Consider the following 13216-nt stretch of genomic DNA (forward strand, 5'->3'; position numbering starts at 1 on the left):
CCAAGAGTCTTTCCCAACCTTGGTACAAGAGATCACTTTGGCTGTAAATGCCAGAGGCTAAAGCTTGGATTTTCTGCATGCAAACCCACTGCTTTAATACTGAGTATGATGGTCCTTCCCTGGCTTTGAACAGGTGAGACTGGTGACTCAGATTTCAGTGGACTTTAGTTGATTCTCCTGCCATCTATATTTCTGGCCTGAGGCAGTGTTTCCTTAGTTTGTCTTACTGTTTGCAATACTGGATTTTCTTCACCATGTTTTGACACATGACAGAACAGTTGTAAGAACCAAGATCAGTGTTTCCCAGCCTGGTGTCCTCCAGATGTTTTAAACTACAGTTCTTACTATCCCTGGCCTATTGGTTATGCTGGCTCCGACTGATGGGGGTTATAGTTCAAACAATTTGAACAAGTCTAGAATGGAAAAGGTCACTCTGAACAGTTGCCATATCAATGAGAAACACTCAAAAAGCATTCAGTTCAATTGTTTATAGGTTTCCCTTTTTAAAAAATCTAAGGTCTAAGCAAAGGGTGGGGTATGTCTAACCTGCCTTCAAAGGCTCAAATTTGGGTCCCCAGTACCCCAGGGGTTCCCAGACACCCTGTTCCTCAATTTAAAAATTATAAATGTTCTAAAGTTTTACGTTGCACAATCAGAAACAGAATGAAATTTGACGATCAACAATTAACTTTTATGGTGGTCCTTTTGGAGTAAGTTATGATGGCTTATGCTGAGGGAGGAGATAATTATTTATATTATGAGATATCATTCACTCATTTCTTTTACCAGCAGTGACTTTTTCAGAACTAGGACTTCTGCCCATGAAGAAGTATATACCAGTTCATTCTTGAGAGTGGGATGCATGGACATACCTGCCCAAGAATGATAAACAATGCTCACTAGTTTGAGGATAGAGGCAAGGGCCGGTGTGGACTTATGAATCCACTCTCTAATCAAATATAATAGTGTGGGCAACAGTATTTTAAAGCGAAAAGAAATCAAATAGTAGAAAAACACAAGGTGCTCCTCAGGCAGAAAAACACTGGATCATTTCTTAAAAGTTGTTAAAATTGCATGTTAAAAGGTACATGAAACATTCATAGTACAGTTCACAAAGTGTGATACACATGTTTCCTACACAAAAATTGTCTCATATGGGGCAGGGCAGGGGGGCATACAAAGTGATTCATGGGGAAGGATGTTCCATAATTGTGATCAACCTCTGGGAAATGCCTTCATCAGATAACTTGCTTTATAGGCAGCATGACACAAGCTTGGTATATTCAGCCAACACACCTGGCCAGCTACAAAGCCCCAAACCGATCTGAAATTATACATTTTATATTATAGGAGTCTAGAATGATCACTTTTTGTAGGTTATTTGAGATTTGGAACTGAGATTTGGTTATAATTGACGAGAACGTTCGTTTCCAGTCTTACTCATTTGAGAAAGAGTAATTAACTGCAGTTATCCTTGCTAGATGTTATCCCACTATGACTGAAATCCTGTTGCTTACTTTAGTAGATCACAGCTAAAGTGGCCCATTAAATTAATGAAACTTACAGAAGTGTTGACTCACTAAATCCCTACTAATGCAGTATGCCTACTCAAGAGCAACTTACTAAACTAGGCAACAGGATTTCAGGCCATACTAATTTAATTGTTTGGGTAACATTCTGGCAGATGTGATGTTGAATTATAGTGCTTTTATTATAAATGTCTCAATTTTGTAGTGTTTCAGAATTGTACATGTTTGTAGAGCATGGCTAGACTGCATCTTCTCCTCAGTCACTGCCAGCTTAGCTAATTGTAAGGTGTAATGGGAGTTGCATTCCAATCTTCCCCATCACTGGTGTAGAGGACTAGTTTTGCAAATACCCTGTAAACAGTGGCTCAATTAATTGAAATTATTTCTTCTTATTTTCCCATTATTATTCCAGGTTTTATTACTGCTGCTGTAGCAAATTGTAGCGATAGACACACTTTATGGTGGATTTATGGATGGATACAAATAGTTCACACACACACACTGGAGGATTAGGCATGCATTCTTTTTCCTTCACATACACACAACCCAGTCACATCACACTGTGGGCAGCAAACACATAATGCAGAGGCCCACACATGCAACTTGGTTTCGTGTCTCCTCATCTGTGCATAAATCACCATTCTTACCATGCATAGCTTGGTGAGAAAGAGTATGACTCACCTTTACCAGCGTGTTAAGAGTATTGCTGGCTGGCTTGGTAAGTATATGAATGAAAGCTGGGTTTCTGCCTGCCTTTTTTTGAAGAAGTGGACTTAATACAAGGAAAGCTTCTTATATGCCTTTAACTTGTACATGACTTACCCATGCATTCATTACTAAACAGCCCTAAAAGAGTTCAATTAAATATATACTAATGAGAAAACTTGAGTAATGTAATAATGATAACTATATACACAAACCTTAACGTAGGGTACTTATTTTCTGCTTTGCTAGAGTTTTCCATGTGCCCTTCTTAAGAATATTGTAGCTAGTTAAGATAGAATTCATTTAAGAGCATTTGGTTATATGCTTTATTCATACTGAAATGATGATCTCTGTAAAGAGCTAATACTAGTTAATGTTGTCAAAGAGAATGGAAAGAGGTAAGTCAGTAACTTTGTAGAAATACTGTGTTGATATGGGCAGTACAGACCTTAACATTTTTTGAGTCTTAAACAGAGTGCAGTAGCAAACATGAAATCTGTTTTATTTGTTGCCCCAAAAGAATCTAGGGGCTTGCAAGTTCTTCCCTACCTGACATTCCCTTCCTTTCTGTCAGCCTTTTGAACTAAGAATAAACACTGATTATTTCAGGCTGTCAATAAAATATTTGAAGAACAGATTTAAAGCAGGTGGGTTCTCACGTTTAAAGATGAAGCATTTTTCTCATCCTTGGACCTCACTTAGCTCCTTTAGGTTCTTCTTGCCAAAGAGAAATCTCACATCACCTGACATTTTGGTATTATGTCTCAGGCAAGGCCTCAATAGGTATGCACTGGATTATTTTCAAGAAGGATATCTCAAAGTACCTTGTTCATTGATTAAACAATCATATTTAAACCACTATTAAATATACTCTTCTAACTGCATTTTTAAAGCCCAGTTTTTTAAATGTTCCTTGATACATATTTTAAATATTCCTTGATATGTATTCCTGCTACAGTGGATCCTCAACTTAAGGAATTAATCTGTATTGGAACGATGGCTGCAGGTCGAAAAGTCTGTAGGTCGAGGCTCCATTGACCTACAATGCATTGAAAACCAATGAATATGTAACCAGCCGTTTTTGTTCCATTTTGTTTTTTTTCCCGGTCTGTAGGTCGATTCTTCGGCTGCAGGTCAAACCTAAATTTTGCAGCCAGAGAAGTCTGTAACTTGAAAAGTCTGTAAGTGGAGCTGTCTGTAAGTCAAGGGTCCACTTTACTTCATTTCTAACTTGTTCACTTGAAGGCATCATGTTGTCCTATAATGTTCCTGTTCTCTCCCCACCCCGCCGCTATCACAAATACAGTGGTGCCTCGCTTAACGAGTGCACCGTTTAACGATGAATCCACATAGCGACACTTTTTTGCGACCGCTAATGCGATCACATTGCAGCGTTTTGAATGGCAAAACATCGCATTGCGATGATCGGTAAGCGTTTCGCTTACCGATCTTCGCATTGCGATGTTCTAAAAACAGCTGATCGCAGTTCCAAAATGGACGCCGGAAGAAAAAATGGCCGCCCGCTCCATTTTCATGCCCTGCCCTCACCGGGCAGCGAAAATGGCGGCCGGATGGGGGAATCTTTGCATAGCGGTGAGTTTTCGCCCCATAGGAGCGCATTAAACGAAGTTTAATGCGTTCCTACGGGTTCCCCCCCGCATAGCGATGAATCCGATTAGCGATGTTAATCCTGGAACGGATTAACGTCACTATATGGGGCACCACTGTACATACCACTCTAAGCCTATGGTTAGAACTTTGCCCAAATGCAGAATATCAAAGATGATCTCTTTCTCTTTAAGACATTCAGGCACAAAGACACAATTAGACCGCATTTATATTGCAGGGGACCTCAAGAAAAAGGGAACGATAAACCACTTCCTTCATACCTAGGAAACCCTGGAAGGGGTTGTCCTAAATCAGAATTGAGATGACTGCTCATTTTTTAATAAAACTGATTTGCAGACGTTAGAGAATGGAATGAATAAGCTATGTACCCTGTTTTCCTGAAAATAAGACCTAACCTGAAAATAAGCCCTAGCATGATTTTTCAGGATACTCGTAATATAAGCCCTACCCCCAAAATAAGCCCCAGTTAAGTGAAACCCTGCCCTCCACCATTGTGCGGCAAGCAAAGCAAAGCAAAGCAACCAGAAGATGACATGACTGTATTTGAATAAATACAGATTGTTGTACATGAAAAAAATACAACATGCCCTGAAAATAAGGCCTAATGTGTTTTTTGAGCAAAAATTAATATAAGACCCTGTCTTATTTTTGGGGAAACACAGTAGTACAGTGGTGCATCGCTTAGTGATTGCCTTGTTTAACAATGTTTTCGCTTAGCGATGGGTTTTTTTGAGCGATTTTATGCTACGTTTAGCGATGTTTCCTATGGGGAAATTTCGCATAGCGATGTTCGGGACCTTGCCTCGCTTAGCGATGACAGTTTAGGTCCTCCTGTTTTGCTTAACGATGTCCGTTTTTCCAATTTTAAGTGTGTCTTAAAATGTTCAAAAACGGTTTTAAATGCTTGGGGTCGTTAGTGCACCTTGCAAAACCTGTGCAAACTTAATTTGGCTTTGTTCTGAGTCTTCGTTAATTTTTGGTGAATTTTTTTCTCCCCCATTGGAATGCATTGAAACCTGCAGTTCAATGCATTCCAATGGAGGAGAAAAAAAATTCACCAAAAATTAACGAAGACTCAGAACAAAGCCAAATTAAGTTTGCACAGGTTTTGTAAGGTGCACTAACGACCCCAACCATTTAAAATCGTTTTTGAACATTGTAAGACACTTTAAAAATAGCAAAAACGGACATCGCAAAACCATTGGAATGCATTGAATAGGCTTCAATGCATTCCAGTGGGGGAAACATTGTATCGCTTAGCGATGTTTCCTATGGCGATTTTCGCTTAAGGACGGTAATCCGTTCCCGTTGGAACGGATTAACCGGTTTTCAATGCATTCCTATGGGAAATGGTGTTTCACTTAGCGATATTTTCCCATAGCAATGTTTTTTTGGGAACCAATTAACATCGTTAAGCGAGGCACCACTTTATATGTAGTATTCTACTGTTTACAGGAACATCTAGTGGAGAAACAGAAGGAAGAAATGTTTCCCAATCGTAAAGTTTTTAAATGATATTGTTAACATCTCATTTAACACCTATCTTTGGCCTTCTCAGAAAGAGATATACTGTAGTGTATAGCATATCTTACAGTAAGTACTCAGCTTTGATAATGGAATACTATATTTTTCCCAGTCAACAACATCCATAGACTTCACTCTGCTTTCATCCCAATATGTGTTAAACCTTTATTTACCTGATTATTTTGTAAAGTCACATTTTTCAGTTAGATACTGTCAGGATAAAAGGAGTGGACCTCTCCATGCAGAACTTCAAAGTAAGAAGAAAAGAATTTGATTTTATGGATAGGAATATAGGAGGCTACCTAACTCTACATCAGGCCCCTTGACCCTGGCAAAAACCAAGGTTTTATGCAGGAGTCTTTTCTAACCTTTCCTGAAGTGATTGACCTAAGTTCCTTCTCAACACAAAGCATGTGTTCTACCACTGAACTAAGGTCCTTCCCTCCATTACATTTCTCAAAATTACTTTTTTCAGTAAAACTACAGACAGTATCAGACTTGTAAGCCCTCTGGCTCTTATTCCCAGGGATTTGATAGAAAGGGTTGTTTGTCTTGTCTTTATTTCTTATACAGTATTTGATTGACACAATCAGAAGTGTGCATTCTAGTTATAGGGAAGCAGCGCAACTGCCCAGGTTGGTGTTGCAGACTTGCACAGCCGCATAAAAATGAAAGTGAAGAGAAACATAGCCCAAAGTTGGACTTGCGTGGGCTGTCACAGTTTTATGCTAACCAGAAAACAGAGATAGTAGTGAAAGGACAAGGGCATGCCAGAGTCACAATTGGTATTTCACATTAACAGTCACAGACAAGAGGATTAGATTCACCCAGAAATTGGCATAATTTTTGTATGACTTTTACCGGGATACTTGCTCCTCTTCTAAATAATAAATTTTAACCACATTGCCAGTTTTGGGTGGTGCTCACTTTATAAGCACATCCTGGAATACACACAACAGCACTGGGAGAAAGCTGCACCTCCTGAGTTACCATTTTTCATTCAGCTATTGACAGCCTGATTTCCTTGATATTTTTGTTTAGGGTGCAGAGAGAGGGCATTAGCTGAAACTCAAATTTGAAATGCAGAAGTTAGCAATCTACAAGCCCAAATGTAACAATGTTCTAAAATGGGCACAACTAACAGAATGTTCTACATGTATTGCAATTCACAAACCTGTGTTTTGCATTGGAAAAATCTTTTGCTCATTTTCCTATCACTTCACCGAAAAAGATGATGTGGTGTGTTAGTTGCATGCACCAGTCTGGAAGTTTGGGAGCTTTTAAATCTTAAGTCCAACACATGGTCTAAAGTTATTGTTCAATGCCTCTGTGTCCTCGTTTTTGCTAAGGTACGAATACCTACCTCACATTAATTGTGTGAGACTTTATTAAGATGTATGAAGAACGGCAAGCTCCTTGCATGGATGGTGCTATATAGATACTTAACATGTTTGTCTGCTTCTCCTGAAGATCACTGTTTGTTTGCTTATGTCTCCATTTGCCCAGTTTCCCTTATTGGTATTAGGCATTCTGGGATGCTAAACCATGTTGGATAAAGTTTTGTGATCTGTTTCTGTATATTTGCTCTGATGGTTGTCTGCCTTTCCCTTTATTCTTGCGTGTTTGTTAGGTTATGCTTGCTAGGCCCTGCTTATAGTGCTTGAACTCTTATTCCTTTTTGTGTATCCAGACAAGAGAATATAGTGGAACATCATTTTAAGAGGATGATTTACTGACCCACTAAATTGCTGACTTCAGAATGTCTACACTGGTGTAAGGGGTCAATAATTCATCCTCTTAGAAATGCCAGCTTTTGTCAACAATTGAATTTTAGCAATGGTTGATTATCCAAAATTGCTAAAACCCACATGTTCTTATTGCCCTGAGGACTAGTGCTCAAATTATGGGGGATAATAATAAAATCCTCAAGCCTCTGACTCCAACGGAGTTTTAAGGAAGTCATTGGGCCGTTGTACCCTCCCAAAAACAGTAGCTGTGGGGGACAGGCCCTCTTTGCTCCCCTTCTAATTTCAGCACTTCTGATAAAGCTATAAGAATGTCAGAATATGCACTTATCACATTGTTAACAAGCTAATGAGGTTGATCTGCAGCAACAAAAAGCACATATAAAATAGTCACTTGCCCAGCTTCGTAGCTTTATGAAAAGGATTGATATTCTTCCAGCACAGAAGTGAATCATGTTTTGGGATGGCTTTGGCTGCCTCAGTTCCAAGGTCAAAAAAATTGACTCCAGTTATAGAAACTGGAGGGGGTGAAGATGCATGTCATGTGCTAGTTAGGCTCTGCTGCTTCAGATGTGATGGGGAGTGGTTAGCAAGAGAATAACATTTGCTTTAGGATGAATGACCCTCACACTTGGGCTTACCCATGCACTGTATATGGATTGCCTTTTTTTTTTCCTGACGGACCTCCTGTGCCTTTAATAGCTGCACATTAGACCAGAATTCAACTTGTACAGCTCACCTTGGCATAAAAATGCAGCGAGAAAACTGCACTTGTTTTTCCTTAACATGCCGTAACTAAAACCATGTGAGTCTTGTCAGGAAAAGAGTGGGGATGGATGAGGAAGTGGCAGTCTCAGGATATTTTTACAATCAACCTTGCGAATTTAAAAGAGGAAGTGCCACCACCAGAATGAAACATTAGTCATGCCTTCCTATCTTCTCTACATCTGTATGTTGCTCACTGTGGTGAAAAACTCACTACTAAGGCTACCAAGCCTTATATGTCAGGAAAAATATTTTCAGAAGTGCACAAAGCTAGTGGTATCTCCATTATTTGGCCAGATAAAAATGGATACCGGATAGATGCCCTTTTTGTGCCATTTAAGGGCTATGCATGCATAGATTCTCAACAGAATACATTAATGTGGGCATTCTGACAAGCATAAATTGCTGATTAATGGTGTCAGCACCCATTTTTGGGTGTGCTGTGTATTGACATGAGTGTATGTAACTGTAGTCTTGATTCCAGACTGTTAGCCCAGATTGAAGATTAAGTGGATAGCTGTGTACTGAAAGATTATGCATCTGCTCAGGATTTCCAGGGACAGGCCAAGACTAACTATGCACAAAATGCAGTGAGAATAATTTTTAGCAGAAGGTTTTTTAAAAACAGAGGAAATTTGAAAAGCAAGAGTGATTAAATGTCAATGGTTGTACAGTATATGTGAAATACAGTGGCAGGACCTATGTATTTGAATTGTTCATTGCCATACTGTGATCTATACCAGTGTGAATGAAATAGTTGAAAGATATGAACAAGCTATCAGAGGCCTGGCAAAGAGAAAAGGACTATTTGCCTTGTTTCTAACTTAGGCATGTGCAAGCAGTATGCCACCCTCTTGACAACGGGAACTTTCAAATTCATGTGATAAGCTGTAGCTTGGCAGCCACAAAAACTTCTTAAGTCTACATATTTTGATGTAAGTACTGTATACTATATTGTAATTGTGTGGTATATGCTGATAAGTTCATCGTGTATACCTTTAAGTTAGGGTTTGCTAATGTAATACATTTCAATAAAAAGTTGTTGAAAAACACCTTTGTCTTTTCAATATTGTTCAATAGGCTTTACATTTGTGAGAACTTCACTGCCTGGCAAATCACATCATACTAGCGATGAGACTAGTTTAAATGACATTTAGATACCATGTGATTACTTTTTATATTTGCAGATAAATAAATTTAAAAATGCCTGTCTGCCTGATAGCTTGCTATTCCTCTCCAAATTTCCAGTTTACTCTCTCCTTTTCACAGTAGTCATAAAGCCAATTTTGTTTTCTGTGTTTAGCCACCTGACAGCACACAATTAAAATGGCGATCAAACATATCAGTAGCGATACAGATAAATGGTGGAATGTCGAAAGCTATGGTTTTATTTCTGTCAAACATTGTAGGATGGACATGGAGAAATATAGTGGGAGAGGTATTGCTTTGCATGTCAAAGAAGGTGTGCTAGATGAATTAAACCCTTGAAAAGTACAATCTTCCCCCACGGAGTCATTGTGGGTGGCAATAATATACTCCAAAAGTAAATCAGTGTCTGGGTCCTGCTGTCACTTCCCTGACACTCAGAGTGATCATAAAGATAGAGAATGGAACTGTGGAACTTTCCAAACAAGGAAGTGCCATAGTAATGGATAACTTCAGTAACTCTCACATTGACTGGGTAAATGTGCACTCTGGTCGTGTAAAGGTGAGATTTCTAGATAATCCAAATGACTGTCTTAGAATACAAGTATGTAACTGAATGGAACAGAAGCAACCCTGGACCCATTCTTAGCTGGTGATCAGCATGTAGTGCAAGATGTTAAGGCATATGGAACATACTGGAAATATAAAACAAAATGTGATAGGTTTAATTTTTTGAAATTAGTTTGAAGAACTAAGGCAAATAGTGTGGTGACAAGAAATGAGATTATAGACATAAGAGGGTTTGGTCTGAGGGGTGGCATTTCACTGCCATTTTTGGGTGAAAACCCCACATTCAGACCCCCACAACTCCCTGTGCTTGTATATCTTAATGGCAAGATGAAAATGTACAAATCATTGGGTCAGTGAAAAGTAGCCAATATTACACATTTTTAAAGTTTTAAAAGACATCACTGTATTACTCTGAAGAAGTGGATTTGTCCATGAAAACTCACATTAAAATATAACAGTTTTTAAGGTGCCACAATGTTTTTGTCTTCTTTATTTTGGTTTTGGTTTTCTTAACCATTTTTAAAGACAGAATCTAGAACAATGGAAGAAATCACAAACCAGTTAACTTCTGTTCCTGAGAAATTGGTGGAAGGCATTATTAAAGAATAAAGTTTCATACAGCCAGAGGGACAAAAGGTGCTGAAGAAGAATTGGCATTGTTTCTGCAAAGGTAAGTCCTTTCATACACCTTTTAGAGTACAGTATTTTGAAGTGTCAGCCATTGAGTGCCTACAATCATCATAATAGGAACTATTCAGTAGACATTAAAATTAAGATTTCATTTCATTTGCTCCAGTGGATCACTTCCAACGCCCACTCCCAATTTCAAGATATTTTTTCCTGGAAGTCATTTGCTATCTCCTTTGATTTATCCATCCTTATATTAATTTGCTGTCATCAACAATTTGGCCACCTCACTGATCACTGATGAACAACTTCCATGTTACTGATACACAACTTTTAAAAAATCCACTGGTCATAATATGTATCTTTGGCATAGTATTATGATCTACTGGGAAAATCCCACTTTCACATGGTTGTTAGTGGGATCACAACTAGTAAGATTCTATTAAGAAAAAGATCTTGGACCTTACTGATTTATTTGTTACTGTGACATTCGCCCTCCGTGGCCCCTGCTTGTCTCCCCAAACACATGAAACCTCTCTCTCTCTCTCTCTCTCTCAAAATGGCAGATTTTTTTTATTAAAACAAGAACTGTGGCAGAGAACAGCCACAAGGCTAAATACTGGGATTGCATAATTAGAGCTAGGGCTGTTTACAAAGCTCAGTGGTTTGTGATGTGTTCCAGTATGGAACACTGTGCATAAATTGATAGGCAGCATTTAAATGATACATGGAATAAGTTTTACTAAATCCCAGGGGAGGGAACACAATTACAAAAGAAGGTATTTAACCCATCTACTGTTTTGTTTTGTGAGTTACTCTGACAAATACAGTCATTCTGGCAAAAAGCCCTTTTAATTAAGTTCTGGTAGGCATTTTTCAAACAAAAGTCCCACAGCTTTTATAAGGCAGCAAGGAGTAAATAAATCATTTACTGTATGTTTTCAAAGACACCACAAAATCCATTCTGTTTCATGTACTACTGTATAATAGTCTATGGCCCCAAAATTACACCAATTTAAGAGTGACTGATACCTTTTATTGGACCACTGAAAAATCAGTCTGTGAGTGTTTGTGTGTGTGTGTGTGAGAGAAATCACAGAGTAATTGACAGTCTTTTTGTTCGTAAGAGTTGGATGTAAAAGATTTCAAATTAAGGATACCTGAGACCACAACCTCAAGAGAACTGGGACCACCTCAGACATGTTCCATCAATTTTTGGGTTCTTGTCTACAATTTTTCTGCACTGTCCATGAAAGGGCTATGCTTAGCCTGAAGAAATGGAATTAAATCCACAAAAGCTTGCAATTTGTATGATTTTTCAGTAGTCCGATAAAAAGTATTACCCGCCCTCACACTTACGTAATGTAATCTACTGAAGTACTGAAAAAAAACTGAAATTATTTTTAAAATGCTTCCCTGAAGGACGTGACAGAAAAATGTTATGCAGATGCTCTCATCCAGTGAAAGCATAACTTATTAATAAGGATTGCAGTGCTCTAAAATAGGTAAAGCCTCAGCAGGGAGCTGCTTCTCATATGTCCACTACTGCTGAATAGATTTCATGCAGGTGATTTAGCTGACATTGGTCCAGATTTGGAAAAGTTTGCTGTCCTCTGAAGATGCCGGCCACAGAGACTGGCGAAACGTTAGGAAGAACCACTTTCAGAACACGGCCAAGAAGCCCGAAAAACCCACAACAACCAAAGTTACTTTTGGCAACTACAACTCTCAAAATCTCATAGCCAGTATTGTATACACTGTATTGCCTGTGCCCATGCTGGCTGGGGGATTCTGGGAATTGTAGGGCAGAAAAGTAACTATACTACAGATGGGGACCACTGTAAAGCAGTTTTTCCCTCCTGCTTTTTAGAGCAGGGATGTTCTGTGACAGAAAGTATTTCCCTATTCTATGCATACACCCCCTACACTTGAAATTTCTTTCTTATTTCTGGCTCCAACATCAAGGATTGAAAAGCGTACAGGCTAAGCTGTTGGAGAATAAATGAATAAGACGTGCACTTCTGCAGTGGGGGCATCAGCAGTAGTAATCCTTATAATGAAAGTATGTTTTGTGTTGCTGCTTTCAACTATTGATGTAGTTCTATGAGACAGAACAGGTAGTTTTTTCTTTAGGTCAAAGGGAACAGTGACTATTCTAGAAAGCAGATTATAAATCTATTAAAATTAAAGTATTTTACTTCATTGCAAACTCAGCCTGGAACTATTTGCCAGGATTCCAGAAGAAAAGACAGATGTTATTACTGTGCTAGGATTAAGAACATGTGATTCTTCAGAAGTTACTGGCCTTTTAACTTCCATCATTCTTCACCATTGAGAATGCTGCCTATGATTGATGTGAACTACATTCCCCTCACCTACTGTGTTGTTGCTGTTGAGGGGCTATCAAGTCACCTCCATAGTGATCCTAGAAGGGGTGTGAAGGCATGTGAGAATTTCAAGTACGTAGTCTATCATTGCACTTCTGAGGTTTTTTTTGCCTGAGTGGGGATTTGAATCCAGGTCTCCCCAATCCTAGCCCAACACCATTCAACTACCCTAGCTCTCAAGTTTGTTTCGTGTGCTGTGGTGCACACCTTACTACAACCCAACGACTCAAATGATTTTTTTTAAAAAATCCTATTATTAACACGCTCTCCGTGGGTCTTGCAAAGCAAAGGACTGTGTTTTCCGTTACTGAGTCAAACCAACCCATGTTACCCTTACTCCAATCGGCCCAGAAACGTTGCCTTCCAGATACAGTACTGAATTATTGTTTTCTCTCAGTCCCCTGCACTGGCTACGTGAGTTTTTGCGTTCGTTTACGACAACCGAGGCTCCAGGGCAGGTCGTCGTCCTAACCAAGCGATGCGCTCCCCATTATCTGCGATTTATAGCCACGGGGGAAAGCAGCTCTTCCTCAGACGGCCTGGAGAAAGAAACCTTGCAGGCGGCCACTCCGTCAGGTGAAGCCGAGGC

At 39.1% G+C, this 13216-nt stretch overlaps 1 long non-coding RNA gene across 1 annotated transcript in view; it reads right to left on the minus strand.

The window, feature by feature from the left end:
* Positions 1–13216, minus strand: part of LOC144586811 (uncharacterized) — a 36123-nt gene that overhangs the window by 22626 nt on the left and 281 nt on the right. The window lies entirely within an intron of this gene.

Source organism: Pogona vitticeps, chromosome 2 (assembly GCF_051106095.1).
Source record: "Pogona vitticeps strain Pit_001003342236 chromosome 2, PviZW2.1, whole genome shotgun sequence".
In the NCBI taxonomy this organism is placed as follows: domain Eukaryota; kingdom Metazoa; phylum Chordata; class Lepidosauria; order Squamata; family Agamidae; genus Pogona; species Pogona vitticeps.